Below are 15,704 nucleotides of genomic sequence, written 5' to 3'. Positions count from 1 at the left end.
CCCCCATGGATCCGCTGATAAAGTACATCTAGTATAGAAGGATGAAACTAGACACATGCCTGTAAAGTATGGAAGTGCATCAAAAAGGGAAAGCTTGTTGCTGCTAGACTTGAAATCATCAGGGCTTTCTCGTGTAAAAGGAGTTGCTAAGAAAAAACTGGCAGCATCAATATGCCTAACTTTTGGTGGGTATCTGAAATACCAACAGATGTGCCCTAGAAAGCTGTGCAAGACTGCGTGGTCATCAGGAAGTGAATATTCACTATTTTGGAGTAGGTGCCGTACATGGTCTCTAATGCTCCATTCGTCTGTGTTAATCTTAAAAGATTGCAACTACTTAAAAGTGCCTTTTGTGCATGTATTTCTGCAGTGCTCAGGGTATTGCCTGTGGGGAGAGGTGGGATGGAAGTAAGTGGAGGTGCAGACACTAGGACTTACCCTGCGGTCTGAGAAGTCTCACCTGCTCGGTGCAGAGTGGTGACACAGTGTGGCTCCAAGCTCAGACTGTGGCAGCTACTAATCTTTTGGTTTAGCTGAAGGCGCATGCTTTGGGCTGTACCAAAAACACATATGCCAACTAGTTTCTACTTTGGGGGGTAGTAAGCCAATAGATACAGAAAGTAAGTCTGGGAGAGGCCCAGAACAGAAGAAAAACTGTTTCTGATTACTCCCTAACTGCTTTCATTCTTTCCCAGCATTATCCAAGGGGAAGGGTAATTGCCCTAGGAAACAATGTATTGACTCTTGCTGCAGTGTGAGGCAGGAACTTCCAGCAGTTTGGTAGACCAGCCAGCGCAGCTTAAGAAAACCTTCCTAACTCCCTAGTTCTTGCAAATGGTGCATGCGTTTTCGATGAGACGCTCCCTATTGCAAAGAACCTCCAGAAGTTGAAGGTATATGACTTGGCAAAAATATCCAAATTTCTAGTCTCTAAGGTAGCAGCTGTGAGGTGTGACCTGTTCACTCATCAGAGTGCCAGTTTTGAGACTGTAAGTTCCACCATTAACCGTTTAATTGCTATCTAAGTAGGTTGGAAAGTTGAAAAACCTTCTTCACCAGTCTCTTTGATACAGATGCGCACGTAAAACACCAGCCTAGAGAAAAAGCTCAGCACTGAAAGGATGAGAGGGTTGTAATAACATGTAAGGGTTTTTCCCTTAAGGGGTTGTCCCTCATCCTGAAGAACTTACTTCTCCACAGTTTGGGAATCCTTGCCTGACTTGAATTTTGTGGAGAAAGTGACAGCCTTTTTTTTTTTTAAAAAAAAAAAAAAAAGGGGGGGGGGGAAGGCACAAGGGAGGGAGCAGATCATTCTGCTGTTGGGTAAATAGTATGAGAGAAGACATGAAGAGGAGAAGGAAAAGAAAGGGCTAGAGTATTAGCTAGAAGCACCGTCTATAATTCCCATCCAGAACAAAACCAGTCCATAGTAAGAATGCTTTGACTGGTGTAAACTTTATTTTGCAAGTGTCATCTGTGATTACTTAGAGGAAGTGATCCAGATTTTATGAAAGCAGCCAGCCAAAACAGTGAAGTTCTCATCTGTACCAAGTACTACGTGCAGTCGGTAATATCTGGTCCTTTGGTTTATTATTGAAGTGACGCTGTCGAGCCTTTTCCATACTGGAAAATAACAGGAGCCATACTTCATAATTAGTGCCCATGGAGCTGCTGACAGAATGCTGGAGCTTCAGCTGCAGTTAAGCTCATTTTGAGCTGTGCTGGTTGTGACAGTGGTGGTAAAGTGGAGTCCAATTATGTTATAGTTTCCCATTCGTGCTGCCGTTGACGGAGAAGTACAGATGCTTTTGCCAGGGTGTAGCTATAATCTAGTAGTTTATACTTTAGTTACCTACTGAAGGTCAGTTCATGCCTGTTACTGTATTTAAGCTAAGAAAAACTTTTCAATGTCAGCAGTGACTTCAGAATCAAAGTGTTGTCTTGCTTTGACTCCAGTAAATCAATAGCTCACCTTGTGGGCAGGTGTGGGCCCTGGTGGCAGGGTGACAAGCTGCTATGTCACGGTGTAGTTTCTGAGGTGTTCTGAGAATGTGCTAGTGTTTGCAAAACATCCTCCGCTTGCAAGGTTTGGATTATTAACCTTCCTGCTACTCTGGTTTTGTGATAGTGCAGGTGCAGCAGAGCTCCAGACACTGGAACTCCTCAGCAGAGACAGGTGGCTGCCCCTCAACTATTGCTTCCCTGGAAACTATGAATCTGGCTTGCCTGAGGTTGCACAGGAACCCTGTTGCGGAACTGGTACTTTACTATGGGTCTCATGGGCCTTGAGCAAGTAGCTTAATAGTTAGTGATCCTTCCTGTTGTCTGTCTGTATCTTGCCAAAAATTCTTTGGATTGGCTTGCTTTCTTAGCAGATTTCTACTGTTGACCCAGATCTATGTTTAAAAAGGAGAAGAGATGTAATTGTGAAGCTGTTTATGGAAAGCTATGCATTTGTCTTCATTGCTTCATCTCTGACCAGTGCTTTCTTGTTTTTCACCACCACAAGACCTGAATTCTTTTGAATTTAAAAAAAAAAAACAAAAAACCCACCAAGTTTACAGCAACTGAACCTCAGGTAGATTTAGAGCTTGTAACAAATGAAAGAAACCAGTATTTCTTAACCAGCATGGCAGCTGGAGTTGCAAGTTTTTATGTTTAAGCTCTTGCTTCTCTCCTTCCAAATAGCGTGGAAAGGGGTGCTCAAGAGAAAGGGGAGTAGAGATGTGTGCGCACCTAAGAGTGAGACCGCGACATCAGGCGTAAGCACCATAAGTAGTTCAAGGACTATTCCTAGTAACGTGACCCTCTCTGTCCAAACAGCAGCTTGGAGGTGAAGCTATCTCGAGGTCACTGCTTTGACTTTACCAGAGTGTGGAGGACTTTGGCCCAGGTTCTGAGGGGCTTCAGACAGAATATTATGGCTTGGCAATTTTTATTTTTGTAAAAAGCTCAAGACAGCACTAGGAGCATCTTGCAGGCACCCTGCAATTATCATAATAAACAGTTTTATCATCTGCTTGGCAATCAATAATGTGGCTTATGCTGCTTTAGTATCTCACTGGTATTGATTACCTTAACAACTGTGCTGCGGTCAGCTTCTGTTAACCCGTGCTCAGCTGATGGGGCTCGTCTGTCCTGCTGTAGGAGGCAAGGAACTCTGATTTCAACCTAGGCATGTGCAGAAATTTAAAAGCAAGCCAGGTCAGAAACAGCTTTTACGCAAAGATGCTCGATAGTAGGGTTTTATGCCCAGAGTGTAGAAAGAAGTGCATACTCTATGTACATGTTATTTTAAAATAAAGCAGGATTGAAATGTGATTCTCATTTTGAGTATCAAAACCTTAAACCGTTGCTTCTGTCCTCCCTGCCTGTCAATTTGGGCCTGTAACAATATAGTGTGCTTCGTCAGAAGAGGCTTCACCCCAGTGGAGCGTTCACTAAGATCACCGTTCATGGAGAAGCGCTGCTCCTTTAGCAGCGGTTATCGTGCTTTTCCCGGGAACCTGGTCCAGAAGCAGACCGGAATAGGAGCACGCACTAGACGTCCTATTCAGCTTCTTCCTGGTCTACTGGGGCTACCTAGGAACTGGTTAATTCACTGGCGTGCAGTCACATCCCAGCTATTTACCTGACCTATGAGAGTAACTGCTGTCTGGTGGCTATGGAATAGGGGATTTGCTCATAAAACTCGATTGATCCCACGGTAGCCGGTGAGGCTGCGAGCTGGGGAACTGAATAGTGCTGTGTATACGAAAGACTTTGTTTCAACTAAGTGAACCCTTGGGGGTGTTTTGACAGTATTGCTTCAGCTTCCAGCAGAGCAGTCGGTGATTAAGAATATCAGGTTAGTGGCTCGTTCCATTTTGGGAGGAAGAAAGATGACCTTTTTTGTCAGGATCCAGACAGAACTTTAGGGAAAGATGAGACTTTCTGGGATTTGGGTATAGCTAGATAGTTGGGTCTCATGGCCCAGTATTTCTCCTAATGGAATTTCCCATCATTTACTGCCCTGCTGATTTCTGATCAATGAAAATAAAATTGCATTGCCTCCTGAGAGGCTCCATGTATGGCTACAGCCTCCAGCTGTGTCAGTTCCGGTAAGATAATCTCATCAGGCGTGCAAGAGGGTAATAGGAAATAAAAATAAAACCCACAATTAGCAAGAGGCCAAGTAGCAGAGTAACACTTTCAGTCCTGGAGGTCTGGAGAAGTGTATGCGGCAACTTCCTTCCCCGACTCAGAAATGACAACTCTAAGGTGCCTGCGTCCTGCGCAGGCGTACTACGACGATGCGGTCATAGCCAACTTCTGGATCCTGCGCAGATCCACTGGGCACACGCTCCAGAACCTCTATTTATCTGAATCTCGATTTCAGTTCTCCCTTGTAAGATAGTTAAACTTTCACAAGAGATATATTTGCTCTAAAGTGTTACAGGGATGCAACAGCTGACAGAGAGTGGCTGGATACTGTGGACTAAAAGAGCCTGAACTTGAGACTTTGAGCCTGTTGAATGGCATGCAGTTATTGACTCTGGCTGGTTGCTGCAATCGGTAGGGTTTATTTTGATCAGATGAAGAAAATCCTTAAACTATATCTGGAGTGTAGAGCAGGACGCTGCTTTGGTAGCAGATGAGTGTGCAGATGCTCTGTTTATGGGAACGTGGGACCTGTCAGAGCTCCTAAAAGTCTGCCCGACAGATGCTCTACGAGGGGAACTTTCCCAAGTATACTAACAAGATTTCCTTTCCCTGTTCTAGGGTTTCCCTTTTTCAGGGCGGCTTCCAGAGCGATACAAGAGTAACCAGAAAAATGTACTCCGTACTAAAACACGAATGGCATACCTGAGCACACATCCCGGTGACCTTTGCAACAGGGGATTTGCAAGTCCGGTGTGTAATTCAGAGCTAGCGTATCAGACAGTTGTGGCGTTTGTCTAAGCAGAACGGTTGCTGAATGACCTAATGCCGCTGAGGTCCTGTGACTCAGTATGCTGTCGTTGTCCCAAGCACAGGCTTTCCTGAGGGGTGGGAAAGAGTGACCGAGCCCAGAACCAGGCAGCTTGTCTCCGCTTCCTAACAAGGACTGGATCTGAGCCCTGGCAGAGGAGATCTGTATGATTTATGAATCTAACTCTTACTCTCTGTTTGGCCCTTGACGCTAGTCTGGAACGTGTTTGTTGTTTGGGTAAATCAGTAGAAGGGAAACGGTGTTGGCAAGACTCCTTCCTTAGGCATGCGAGTCTGCAGGCTGTGTGTGGTGAAGAGCATTGCTGGGAGACTTCTGCCTCACAGCAGAGAATTAGCCCCTCAGGCTGAGCCAAGCGGGCTTGGCTTTGTCAGCTTTTGAACTCTTGTTGTAGGGCTGGTTCAATCTTAACTGTAGTGGTTTGTAAGAGTTAGTTCTCTGCACAGCAGTGAAAATACCTCAAGTGTTTCTAATTGGGTGGGACTACTTGGCACGGGCTTTGGGAATAACTGGAAGATGAGGGATAGGTGAACCATCAGCAAGGCTACAAAACCAGTTGGTATTTTCATTTTCAGGAGTCATTGCTGACTGCTGTGTTTTGCACCCTTTAGTTGATTATAAATGCTACACTTTCTTTTTGGATTTAGGAACAGTGATCTGGTGATTTGAATACTGTCTTTAACATGTTTATATAGGGCTTTATGGTGTTTGAAACTCAAAACAATGCAGGGCATCTCTCTTAAGCTGCTCAGTGGGGTTAGATGGGGATAGGTGTTCCATAGTGCAAGGTCTTAATGGATATAACTGTCCTTTGTAGCTAGGGGCAGGCAGCCTAAACACAGCTGTGACAATAAAGCTCTTCCTGGGACAAGGAGCTGTGGAAGTCCTAGGTATAACAGTGACCCGTGATGCCAGAGCTTTTGGGGTGCTTGCCTGTCACAGCAAGAGACTAGGTTTGATCCAGGAGGTCCTTTCTCGTCTTGTTCTTGTGGAAGAATCAAATTCTGTGGCAGTGCTGATTTGCTTGACCACTGTAAAATAAAATTACTTTTATCCCTTGTTCCTGAGTAAATACAAACACATGTAATTCATAGGTGAAAGTATTTGACAGCATTCATTCATAATTTTTTGGACAGTCTTTTTGAGAATGAGTAGTTAGCTATTTCTTAAAATGAACTGATTGTATTCTGGAGGCTTTTAGGCTGTGTAACTCACCAGTGTGCTCTTCTCTCTCTCTCTCTCTCTCTCTCTCTCTATTCCCTGTTTTTCTGGTACTATACTGTGTTGTAATCCGGTTCTCTTTGATAGGTAGTTACAGAGCAAGGGACAGGCCATTAGGCTACAGATGAAGGAGGAAAAAATGGCAAGTTTCAGACTGTACCAAAATGGAAGGAACATTAAAGCCATTTTCCCGAGGTGTTAAGGTATGGGACTTATGGAACTGCCAAGAGAAGACTGAGAGGGGATCTCATCGATGTATACATGTGCAACGTATATCTAAAGGGAGGGCGTCGAGAGAATGGGACCAGACGATTTTCCGTGGTGCCCGGCGACAAGGGGCAACGGGCACAAACTGAAACACAGGAAGCTCCTTGTGAACGTGAGGACAAACTTCTTTACTGTGAGGGTGACAGAGCACTGGCACAGGTTGCCCAGAGGCTGTGGAGTCTCCTTCTCTGGAGATACTCAAAACCCGCCTGGATGTGATCCTGGGCAATGCGCTGTAGGTGACCCTGCTCGAGCAGGGGGGTTGGACTAGATGGTCTCCAGAGGTGCCTTCCAGCCTCGGCCGTTCTGTGTGATTCTGTGACCAAATGAGGCAGTTTGTCCCTGATACCTTTTTGGTTAGTTTTGGAGTTAGGTCAACAGTACTGCACTGAAAATGTGAACCAGATGCGCATCTAGTTTATTTCTGCAGCAACATAGCCTGGAAATGGTGTTCGACAAGAAATGCTAGGTTTTTAGAGCAAAGGGGTGAATTGTACAACTGCAGAGTCATGGAACGTGCAATGTTTTAAAACAAACTAACATGGGAGAAAAAAAACCCGGAATTTCTGCAGTATCCTACACAAGAGAATAGGTTCATGCAGGACCTTAAACCAAGCTCTGTGTCCCAGGAGCGTATAAATGATGTCACTTTTAACTAAACAAGTGCTTTACTTTTTTTTGTAGCGTGAAATGTAACTTAAGCTAGTTTACCTCAGCTTCAAAATACTTTCGCTCCAAAGGATCTGCCTACAGGAATAAACGCTCTTTTCTGCAGCTGTTTGCTTGGAACCCTCTAGCACTTCTCTAGATTACTCTGGTCTCAATGGCAGTAGGTTGGCGATTATATAAATATTTTCATGCGTAGTACAGTAGCTGGCTCAAAGGGGTCAGCAGACTTGGAATATAGTTTCATAACAGAAAATTTTCTGAAAAGGTACCTGAATGAATCTTGTAGTGCTCTCATTGGCTCAGTTTTAGCTAACGTGAAGGACAAGGAAAAATGTGGGTGCAGTAGAAGGCTCACCTTTTTCAAGGAGACCCTTCCTCTTAGTTCCAGGCCAAGTGCTTGAGCCCTACAGCTTCCAGTCCTGTTTTGCTCAGCATTTCCTTTGCTTCCTGCTGCTTGAAAAGCTGTTTATGCTAATGATCCTGTGAAGATCTGAGGAACTTGCTGTGCCTGTGCATGTGAGTCTGTGTGTATAAGAGTGCTTGTATTTTCTGTCCTATTAGTGAGAGTGCGCAGTGCAGCGCTTGTTTGTGTTGTCAGCATGCCAGTCCTGGAGCTCTGTTCCCTGCCAAAAGCAGGGCTTCCATGTGGTTGTCTTCCTGTGGGGAGAAGATTATCCTGTCCTTTTGAGGTGCCTGATGAATCTTTCCTTTCTGTAGACTGGTGTGTCTTACCTCGTCATCCTCTGGGACCTTGTGCCCTTTGGGACCAGTTGGCTAGAATCCCTCATCCGGTGCTTGTGAGGCCTTCAAAGAAGCGTATGAATTCTTGGCTTTGACGGGATAGCGGGCCAGTTCACGAGGAGGTGCAGCCCTGGGAGTAACGCTCTTTTCGACAGGGGTCGTAACCTGCAGGTCAACAACGTTGGCTGGGTCCTCCTTCCATCGGCAGGCATGTCTGGCCTGCTGATTTCCCCACAGCATAATGGGGCGAGAAGTGGCCATGTGTTCAGCTGGAAACACCGTCTGGCCCCGAGTAGTGCCTGCAGAGAAACTCTAGGAGCAGTCAAAGACTGGCTTTTTTCAAGAGAGATATGGCTTTTTTCATTGGCTTTATGGTAAAGCCTACCCTCAGAAGAAGAAAAAGGCTAGGTATAGAGCTTGCTCAGCATTTGCAGGACTACCATGTGGTTACAAATACTCCACAAACCGTGTCTGGTGATGAGGCAGTTCTGCTGTGATCAGGTATGTCCCACAAGGCAGCTTTGCCTTATGTGGAAGATGCAAACTGTGACTTTTGTGTGAAAGAGAGAAATTAGTTTAGTATTTCTTCTTTAAAATCCTGAACTTGGAGAATAATATCATTATTTTCAGTTTTCTTGTTAGGAATTGCATCCCAGGTCTCACTGACTATGTAAAACGTTGATGAAAATTCCCAACTAGAAATCGTTCTCCGAGCCATGCACCTGCTTTCACTATTATACCTAAAATTTGGTTCGTAAATACTGTTTTATCCTGATATTCCAAGTCACGTTGGAGAATCCTCAACGTTTCGCTTTAGTAGTAAGAATATCTGCCGACCTTTCTGGCACCTTCATGAATGGGAAAAAGCTAGAATCTGTATCTTCTGTTGAAGTTAGAAGATAAAAGCGTTTTGTGAAACTGGAAATTGAAACTATCCCTGTGTTGCTACCTAGCTTGAATTTCCAGCCCTTGTTGCTTAGGGAATTTTAAAAGAATATCTTTATATTCTAGGAAGTGACTTTACACATATTTGTGCAATAAAACGTCCTATATAAATCTCATAAAGTAACGGCATGCTCATACAGCCTTCATTTTATCCTCTTATGTGACCATCCTGCTCACTGAATGAGGCAGTGTATGATCGTGTCAGTAAGGATGGTACCATAATGCATATGCATAAGGGAGCAAAATTAAAGTTGCTTTGGCAACATATATTCTGTTCTTTCTTAACTCTTGAGTTCTTGGTAAAAATTACTGCCTAGGATCATGTCTTTCCATATGCAATTTCCTACGTGCTATAGGAAGAGAATGCTTTGTGGCATGCTGGGTGCTGAGAAGCAGCACGAAGCTTTGATGTTCCAGGTTCATCGCGTCACCAGAGGGACATGGTAATAGCCTTGCTTCCCCCCTTTCAGACTTTCATTTCTCAGGAGCGTTAAGCTTTGACCGTATGTGGTCCTAGGGATTATGAAGTTTGCTTAGCTACTCAGTCACCCTGAGTATGACCATCCTGAGGCTCTTAGGCTGGAACAAATGTCATCTAGTGCCATCTCTTGAGTTGGGAGCCTCTTGGCTAACCTGAACATTAGCATGCATGCCGTGCTCTGTCCCTTCTGGGGACACTTCAAAAGGCCGAGATGAGAGTGTAAGAAGGGATGTGCACAGAGTATCTAAGCTTTTCCCAAGCCCATCTTTGATCCTTATGCTTTCTTTCTCCTCTTGCCTCTGTCTCCTTTCCCTTCCCCCCTGAATCCCAAGCACCTGCAGCTGCCTCTGTGGCTGGGCAGAAGTGGTTTTCTTTTTTTTCTTTTTTCTTTTTCTTGCTTCAGTTGCCGTGTTTTCAGGGTGCAGCTCTAGACTCCAGCCGCTTGTAGCGGTGAAGTTAACGTAGAGTAGTCTTTTAGCATATATTTATGGTATGGATTTATAGAGCGTCTGTAGGCTGTATAGAGCACAACAGGTAGGTGTGTGTTTACAGAGTTTAGAGGCCATTGTGCAATTTTCCGTAATAGGAAGCACTCAGGTTCTGTTACTGTCTGTAAGTGTATGAGCCACATCTTCTGTGGAGCCATGGCAAAAGGCTTAAAAATCAGGAGCGGGCTGGAAGCTGTGACTCTGCCTCTCACTCAGGTGCTCTGCAGAGGAGCAGACCCTGCTCATCATGAGGGCAAGCACTTTTCTCCAGTATGCTGGAGGTGGGCAGGGGGACGGCCGCGTTGCTGGGTATCTTCCAGGGTAATGGCCATGGATGTAATGCGTCTGCTTGTATTTTTGTCATGTCCTCAGCACCCTTTTTTTTTTTTTTTGTGGTGCCATGTGGGTCATTAGCTGAGGGAACAGTTTCTCACTGTCTCTTTCTCCTTTTGTTTTCCTCCTTCCTCATTGCTTCCAGTCTTGGTTTACTGCCAAACAGCCTCTTGTGAAAGGGCCGCCTAATTAACCCTGTGCTAATTAACAATTTAAAATTACACAGCACGGCTGTTCATATTTAATTCTCGGGAAGCCTGGGCAACAGCAGGAACCCCCTCCTCCCTCCTGCTCTCCTTTCTCTGCCTCCCACGCTGCTGCCACCACCGCTTTAGAGGGGCCAAGTAGCGTGGTGCCACAGTCTGGGGGCTGCCCCAAGCATGAATCAAGGATGGTGGGTGGTTCAGCACTGACTGCTCCTAAGTGGTAGAAGTGTTGCTGTGAGATGGTATTTCTATCTGATGTGAAGAGTGAAACGCAGAGTTTAAGGAGATGACGCAGGGAGGAGTGGGGATTGACTTCCCTTGTGTTTTGGACAGGTTGTGGTTGAAAGAGGAGAAGACGTGGCTGGTAGGAACTCCTGATGGAAACGCGGGGCACATAGCGTAATGCTTTCATTTACACTGTGCTGTCTGCATGCAGCTTAACTCTGGACAGCTGTGGCAGCTGCTCCTGAGCCTGCAGGAATTGGTCCGGATCCCTGAATTGGTCCAATTCCCTGTTCGTTGGTATTGGGCTTGGTAGATGGGTGGAACTAGGAGGTGCCAGGCCCATGCTGCGAGGGGCAAGGATATTGAAGGGGAAGAGCAGGGTGTTGTGGATTTGCCCATCCACAATGTAGTGAAAACAGAGCCGAGAGCAGCAAAAGCCTCGGGGGTAGTTATGAGCTGTGTGGGACAGCGGTGGGATAAGAAGCCAGAACAGGGAGCGAACAAGAAATCCTCGGCTCTGCTCTCGTGGCAGGTGGGGAGGAGTGCAGGGAGTCTTCAGGTTCCCAGACTGTTCTCTCTGTAACTGAAGTTCATTGATTTTACGGGAAACCATGTTTACAGACAGAGTGCTGATCGACCTGACGAGTTGACTTCTGCCTCCTTAAGTAAGAACTACCTTTTCTTATTGACTGGCTGATAAACAGAGTGAAAAGGGTGGGGGGAGAGACGGGAAGAGGATGGGGAAGTGTTGCACTCGCAGACAGCGATTGTGCGGGAGGGTCGGTCGGTCTTCATAAATTCTCATTGCCCTACCTTTGGGTCACTTAGAGATGCTGAGCGTCAGGTTCAGGGGTGGAGGGAGATGCAGGGCCCGTAATGGTGAACTAATAACAACGTATAGTACTCGTGTTTAAAGTCTGGTTTGCTTTAACAAGGAAATTGCTCTTTTCAGTTTAAAGGCCTGGTATCTGCAATTCCTATGTGAATGGAAACAAATGTTTCTGTGCCTTTTCTTCCTGCAGCTTCATTCTTTGGGAATAGCTCTGATGAGGATGCACTGAGTGGGCAAGAAAACTTTTTGGTTTGAGTAGGGGCTTGGCATTTGTCCAGGGACTTGGACGGTGCGGGCAGGTCATGTTTTGACTGCAGGGTTTTCACCTGCCTGGAAAGGGCTCCATGTCAAGAAAGCAAATGAAGAGCGAGCTCTTAGAGAGGCATCTCCTAAGCTGATTAACTTGCTGAGTGAGGGGAGCGTTGTTAAAGCAACACAAGGCAGAAAAGCCCACCAATTAATTGGTAAGCGCTTGCAGGTTTGCTTGGTCTGGCCTGGCTGGGAGAAGAGATTGGCTTTCTTGTCAATAAACAAGTCCCCAGTGCAGCATCAAAGCCGCAGTCCTTTATCAATCGCGGCCTCCTCTTCCCGCATGTTCCTGTAACTTACCAAGCATTTATTACATTGATTTTGCAATCAGGCTGTTAACCCTCCCGCCCCATCAGCCCTGCTAACCCTTTTGGCCCAACTGTCAATTGGGCATCGTTCTGCCAACCCAGAGTTCAGGATAGTGAAGCCTCTCAGAATTCATATTGTGCCTCTACGTGTTCTTGGGAAACTCGGTGTACTCTGTTATTTTACTGTCTGCTTAACGTTGATCTTTATTTATTTGCTTGTTTTAACACAAGAGGAACTTTTTTGTCCAGCCTGGGAAACTGAATGCTTTGTTCTAGGCATTTTGAAAGTATGGTGGTCGTTTCACATCACATTTTGAAGTTTGCCTAGATATTCCTAAAACTTTTCTTGACGGAAATGCAAAATGTTGCCTACTGAGCATACACTAGTTAAAGAGTTTTGGAGTTTCTTATTTATCTCAGTTTTTCACCCGGTATGAATTTGGATGGGAATCCAGTTCTCAATGCATAAGGTAGCAGTGAAGGGGGAAAGAATATGTCATGTTGTGGAAAAGTGACTGTGCAGCCTCAACACAGAATCATCTGGGACGAATTTAACAAAAACGCATAGCTAAGTACAAACGTTCGGTGGGAGAGAGCTGGGTAGTACTAGCTGTTACAAGGCAGCGTTAAAAAGTCGTTTTTAGCCAAGGTAAGCAAAACCGGCTTAATAGGTCTGAGCCTTTTGGTGACAGGATTACAGTATTCCTTCTTACTCCCTTCCATGCAATGCACCAGGTTATTTTTAATTCAGATCAAACTGATATTCATTCCCAGGGCAACCACGCAGACAGCTGTGTTATGGCATAAGGTTGAAGGCAAGTTGGGATCGGAAGTGCTGTAAGCTAATGTTGTATCTGAACGCTTTGTCTCGTTGAACCATTGCCCCAACAATGTCCTTCCGTAGATGGCGTCTCCCCGCTTGCTTTGAGAAATGTTACTTTCTCGCTTAACTGAGAGTTGTAAATACTTTTTCTCAAGCTTTGCCCGTAGTGAAGTAGAGCACGCAACTGGACGGGCAGACGCGTTCAGAGTCCAAGTCTGGCGGGCAGCAATGAGAGCTTTAAGGATCGTGTTGCTTCCCGCCGCGCCGCGGGTGCGAGCTGAGCCTCGGTGTCGGTGCCGGGGTTGAGGACCGGGGGGAGCCCGCTTCCCTTCAGCGGCTGGAGTGCGCTCTGTTGCTTGCTGGGAGAGCTGCCGCTTTTCTGTGCAGCAGGGGAAAGTGGAGTCAGAGTTGTAAAATAATGACTAGCCGGAAGCATTTAAGGATTGTGTTCCCAAAGAGTATGCAGAAGTAACCCCCAGAAGGAACTGCAGTATTTGGAGGATAGACTAGAGAGATCCTCTTCTAACCTGGAGTGATCCATCACCTGGAGTGATGTATCTTAAAATATTGCTATTAATTTCATCTATAATATTATCGTAGACTTGGAGAGAGTGAAGGCATATAAATATACATGTTATAGATAGACGCATCTCTCATTACATGTACATAATTACATAGGAGACAGACAGTACAAGGAGAAAAAAGATGAGCACTGATGGAAAATCGGAAAAAGTATGGCTTATTGTAGTAAGGAAAAATAAACTGGTAGATGATGAAGCTAGGAAAAAGAGATATCATCTAATGTTGAATTTTCTTAGGCTTGAATTAAGATAATTCATTCAACACTTCTGTGTTATGTTATCAGCACTGCAGTTGGTGAGCTGTTCTCTGACCAATTTTCAGTTTATTTCATACTTTTTTTCTTCTCTTTTGACAGTTTTTGGAGTAGTACTTACATATCTGTGCAAAAGAAGGTTCCCTCAGTATTGTTACAATTAAATGCAATGTGCTTATCAGGTGGATGTTGTCTTGGGGTGAAAGAGTTGGTTATCTGTGTTACAGGCATATTGCTCTGAAGGAGCTCACAAGGGTCTTTCATGTCTCATTCAAATCAAGCTAGAAAGCATTGGAAAAATTTCTAACTATGATTATATTATTTAACCTTTAGATAGCAGTTTAGTTTGTCAAAACGTCAATGGCTTCTGTTGAAAGAGAATAAGGGCAGTAGAAGGCTGCTAATGAGACTGGAGTTTTCAAAGTAAGGGAGCTTTAAAAAATGAAAATGTAGTGTCAGTTTGTATGGATGCAAGTCTCTTCTGTGTAAACTGGTGATGGAGTGGTCCTACCTGATAGATCTAGTCTACCCAAAACTTGGGTAATGTCTTGAGCCAAAACAGAGTGACGAATTAGAGGATGTCGAGGTAAGAGCAGCTGTGAGAAAGCTATAGTACAGAGAGGAAGCTGTAATAAATGATGAAGATTTTAGGAAAGACGTGAAAGAATGTATACAACTATAAATGCTAAAAATTTATTTTTTAGATTAAATCCCATTGAGCTTAAGAATAACAACATATTGTAAAATGCCTTAAATTTAAAGGTCGAAAACCTTATATTGAGTATGAACAAAAACACTCTCCAAGTATGTATTCAGTTTTGAAATAGTCTGACAAGCAAAGCAGTGTTTGCATCTCGTTGGTAGAGGATAAACTGCTGTGGAAGAACTCCTGCACCGTGTTGGCAGACTCATGTTCTAGATTAATGGTTTTGGCTGATCCTTGATTCACAGATCCTAAAAACGTGGAGCAGTTGGCATCTGTACGTATAGTTTTTCCTCAGTTGTCTTTAAGGGATGCTTTGTATCTGTATACAGGGGGAAATCTGTGGAGCCCAGGTTGGTTCTGTTGGTAATAGGATTTTAATTTCTGCTGCTGTTTCTTCCCGTTTGGCTTGTAGAGGAGCTCTCTATAGGAAGGAGACTCTGTAGCAATGTCTCTTTGCAGGCAGAATTCCTCTTAGGTTTGCAGCTGAACTGGCAATCTCTTGCTAATTTACAGTCTGCAGTATGATGCTCCAATCCCTAATGGGAGACCTACTCTCACAGATAGGTCACCTAAAGGGCTCGGGCAGGATTGCAGCATACGAGGCGCTGGCAGAGCACAGCAAATGGTAAGGAGGCAGCGAGGAGCAGTTGGTGCTGGTAACGCTCAGCGGTCAGAGCCCACCAGCTGCCTCGCTGTCGGTGGGTGTTCGCTAGGTCTCGTTATGTTCAGCAGCATAGGAGTGGTGTGCATCTGTGCTCTGTGGGACCCAAACTGGCCGTTGGTGCGTGAGGGTTGAGAGGAAGCGGTCTGCGCACAGAGGCTGTGCAGGGCCGGATTTCTGGGGGCTTCCTGACGCGTGTTGCGCTGACCACGTTCAGATAGTCAGGATGGGCCCTTGTCAGATCTGGAATTTCCTGTTTGGTTTCTTTCCTGACGTCTTGCAGTTTAAATTCTGTCCAGAGCACAGCAGAGTAATTAAATCTCCTATGCATACTAAATTCTGTTATTTTGAGATCCTTGGGAATTGCTCTGGGTTGTGATGGTCTACCACAGAGGTAAACGTGTAAAGACTGTAAGCCCAGGACGCTTTCTGTGTTCCCAGAACTGCTAACGGAAAGGAACCGTCTGAAGCGGTCTGACTGAGGGAATTGCACTCGGCATAACGAGCCACAGATATGACGGGAGTGAGTCTGCAGCACAATTTTTGCAGAGTCTTTAAGCTCCGGCACCGTTCTGTTGTAGTTTCTTGATTCTGTTCCTGTCAAGGGCTTTTCTGTTAAATATTTAATTTTGTTTTTTCTACAGATCTAAGCCTTTGGGGCTGGAAATGCAGGTCCTACAATCTT

At 45.1% G+C, this 15,704-nt stretch overlaps 1 protein-coding gene across 8 annotated transcripts in view; it reads left to right on the top strand.

Moving 5' to 3' along the window:
* ZFHX3 (zinc finger homeobox 3) overlaps window positions 1–15,704 on the top strand; it is a 752,695-nt gene that overhangs the window by 607,374 nt on the left and 129,617 nt on the right. The window contains exon 1 of one of the 8 annotated variants that reach the window (XM_068955808.1): window positions 14,391–14,632. The exons of the other annotated variants lie outside the window; for them this stretch is intronic. The gene's annotated coding sequence lies outside the window, so the exon portion shown is untranslated. Of the gene's footprint in view, window positions 1–14,390; window positions 14,633–15,704 lie in introns of those variants that run through there. 8 annotated transcript variants of the gene reach the window in all.

Source organism: Struthio camelus, chromosome 10 (assembly GCF_040807025.1).
Source record: "Struthio camelus isolate bStrCam1 chromosome 10, bStrCam1.hap1, whole genome shotgun sequence".
Taxonomy (NCBI): Eukaryota; Metazoa; Chordata; class Aves; order Struthioniformes; family Struthionidae; genus Struthio; species Struthio camelus.
This window is presented reverse-complemented; position numbering and strand designations above follow the sequence as displayed.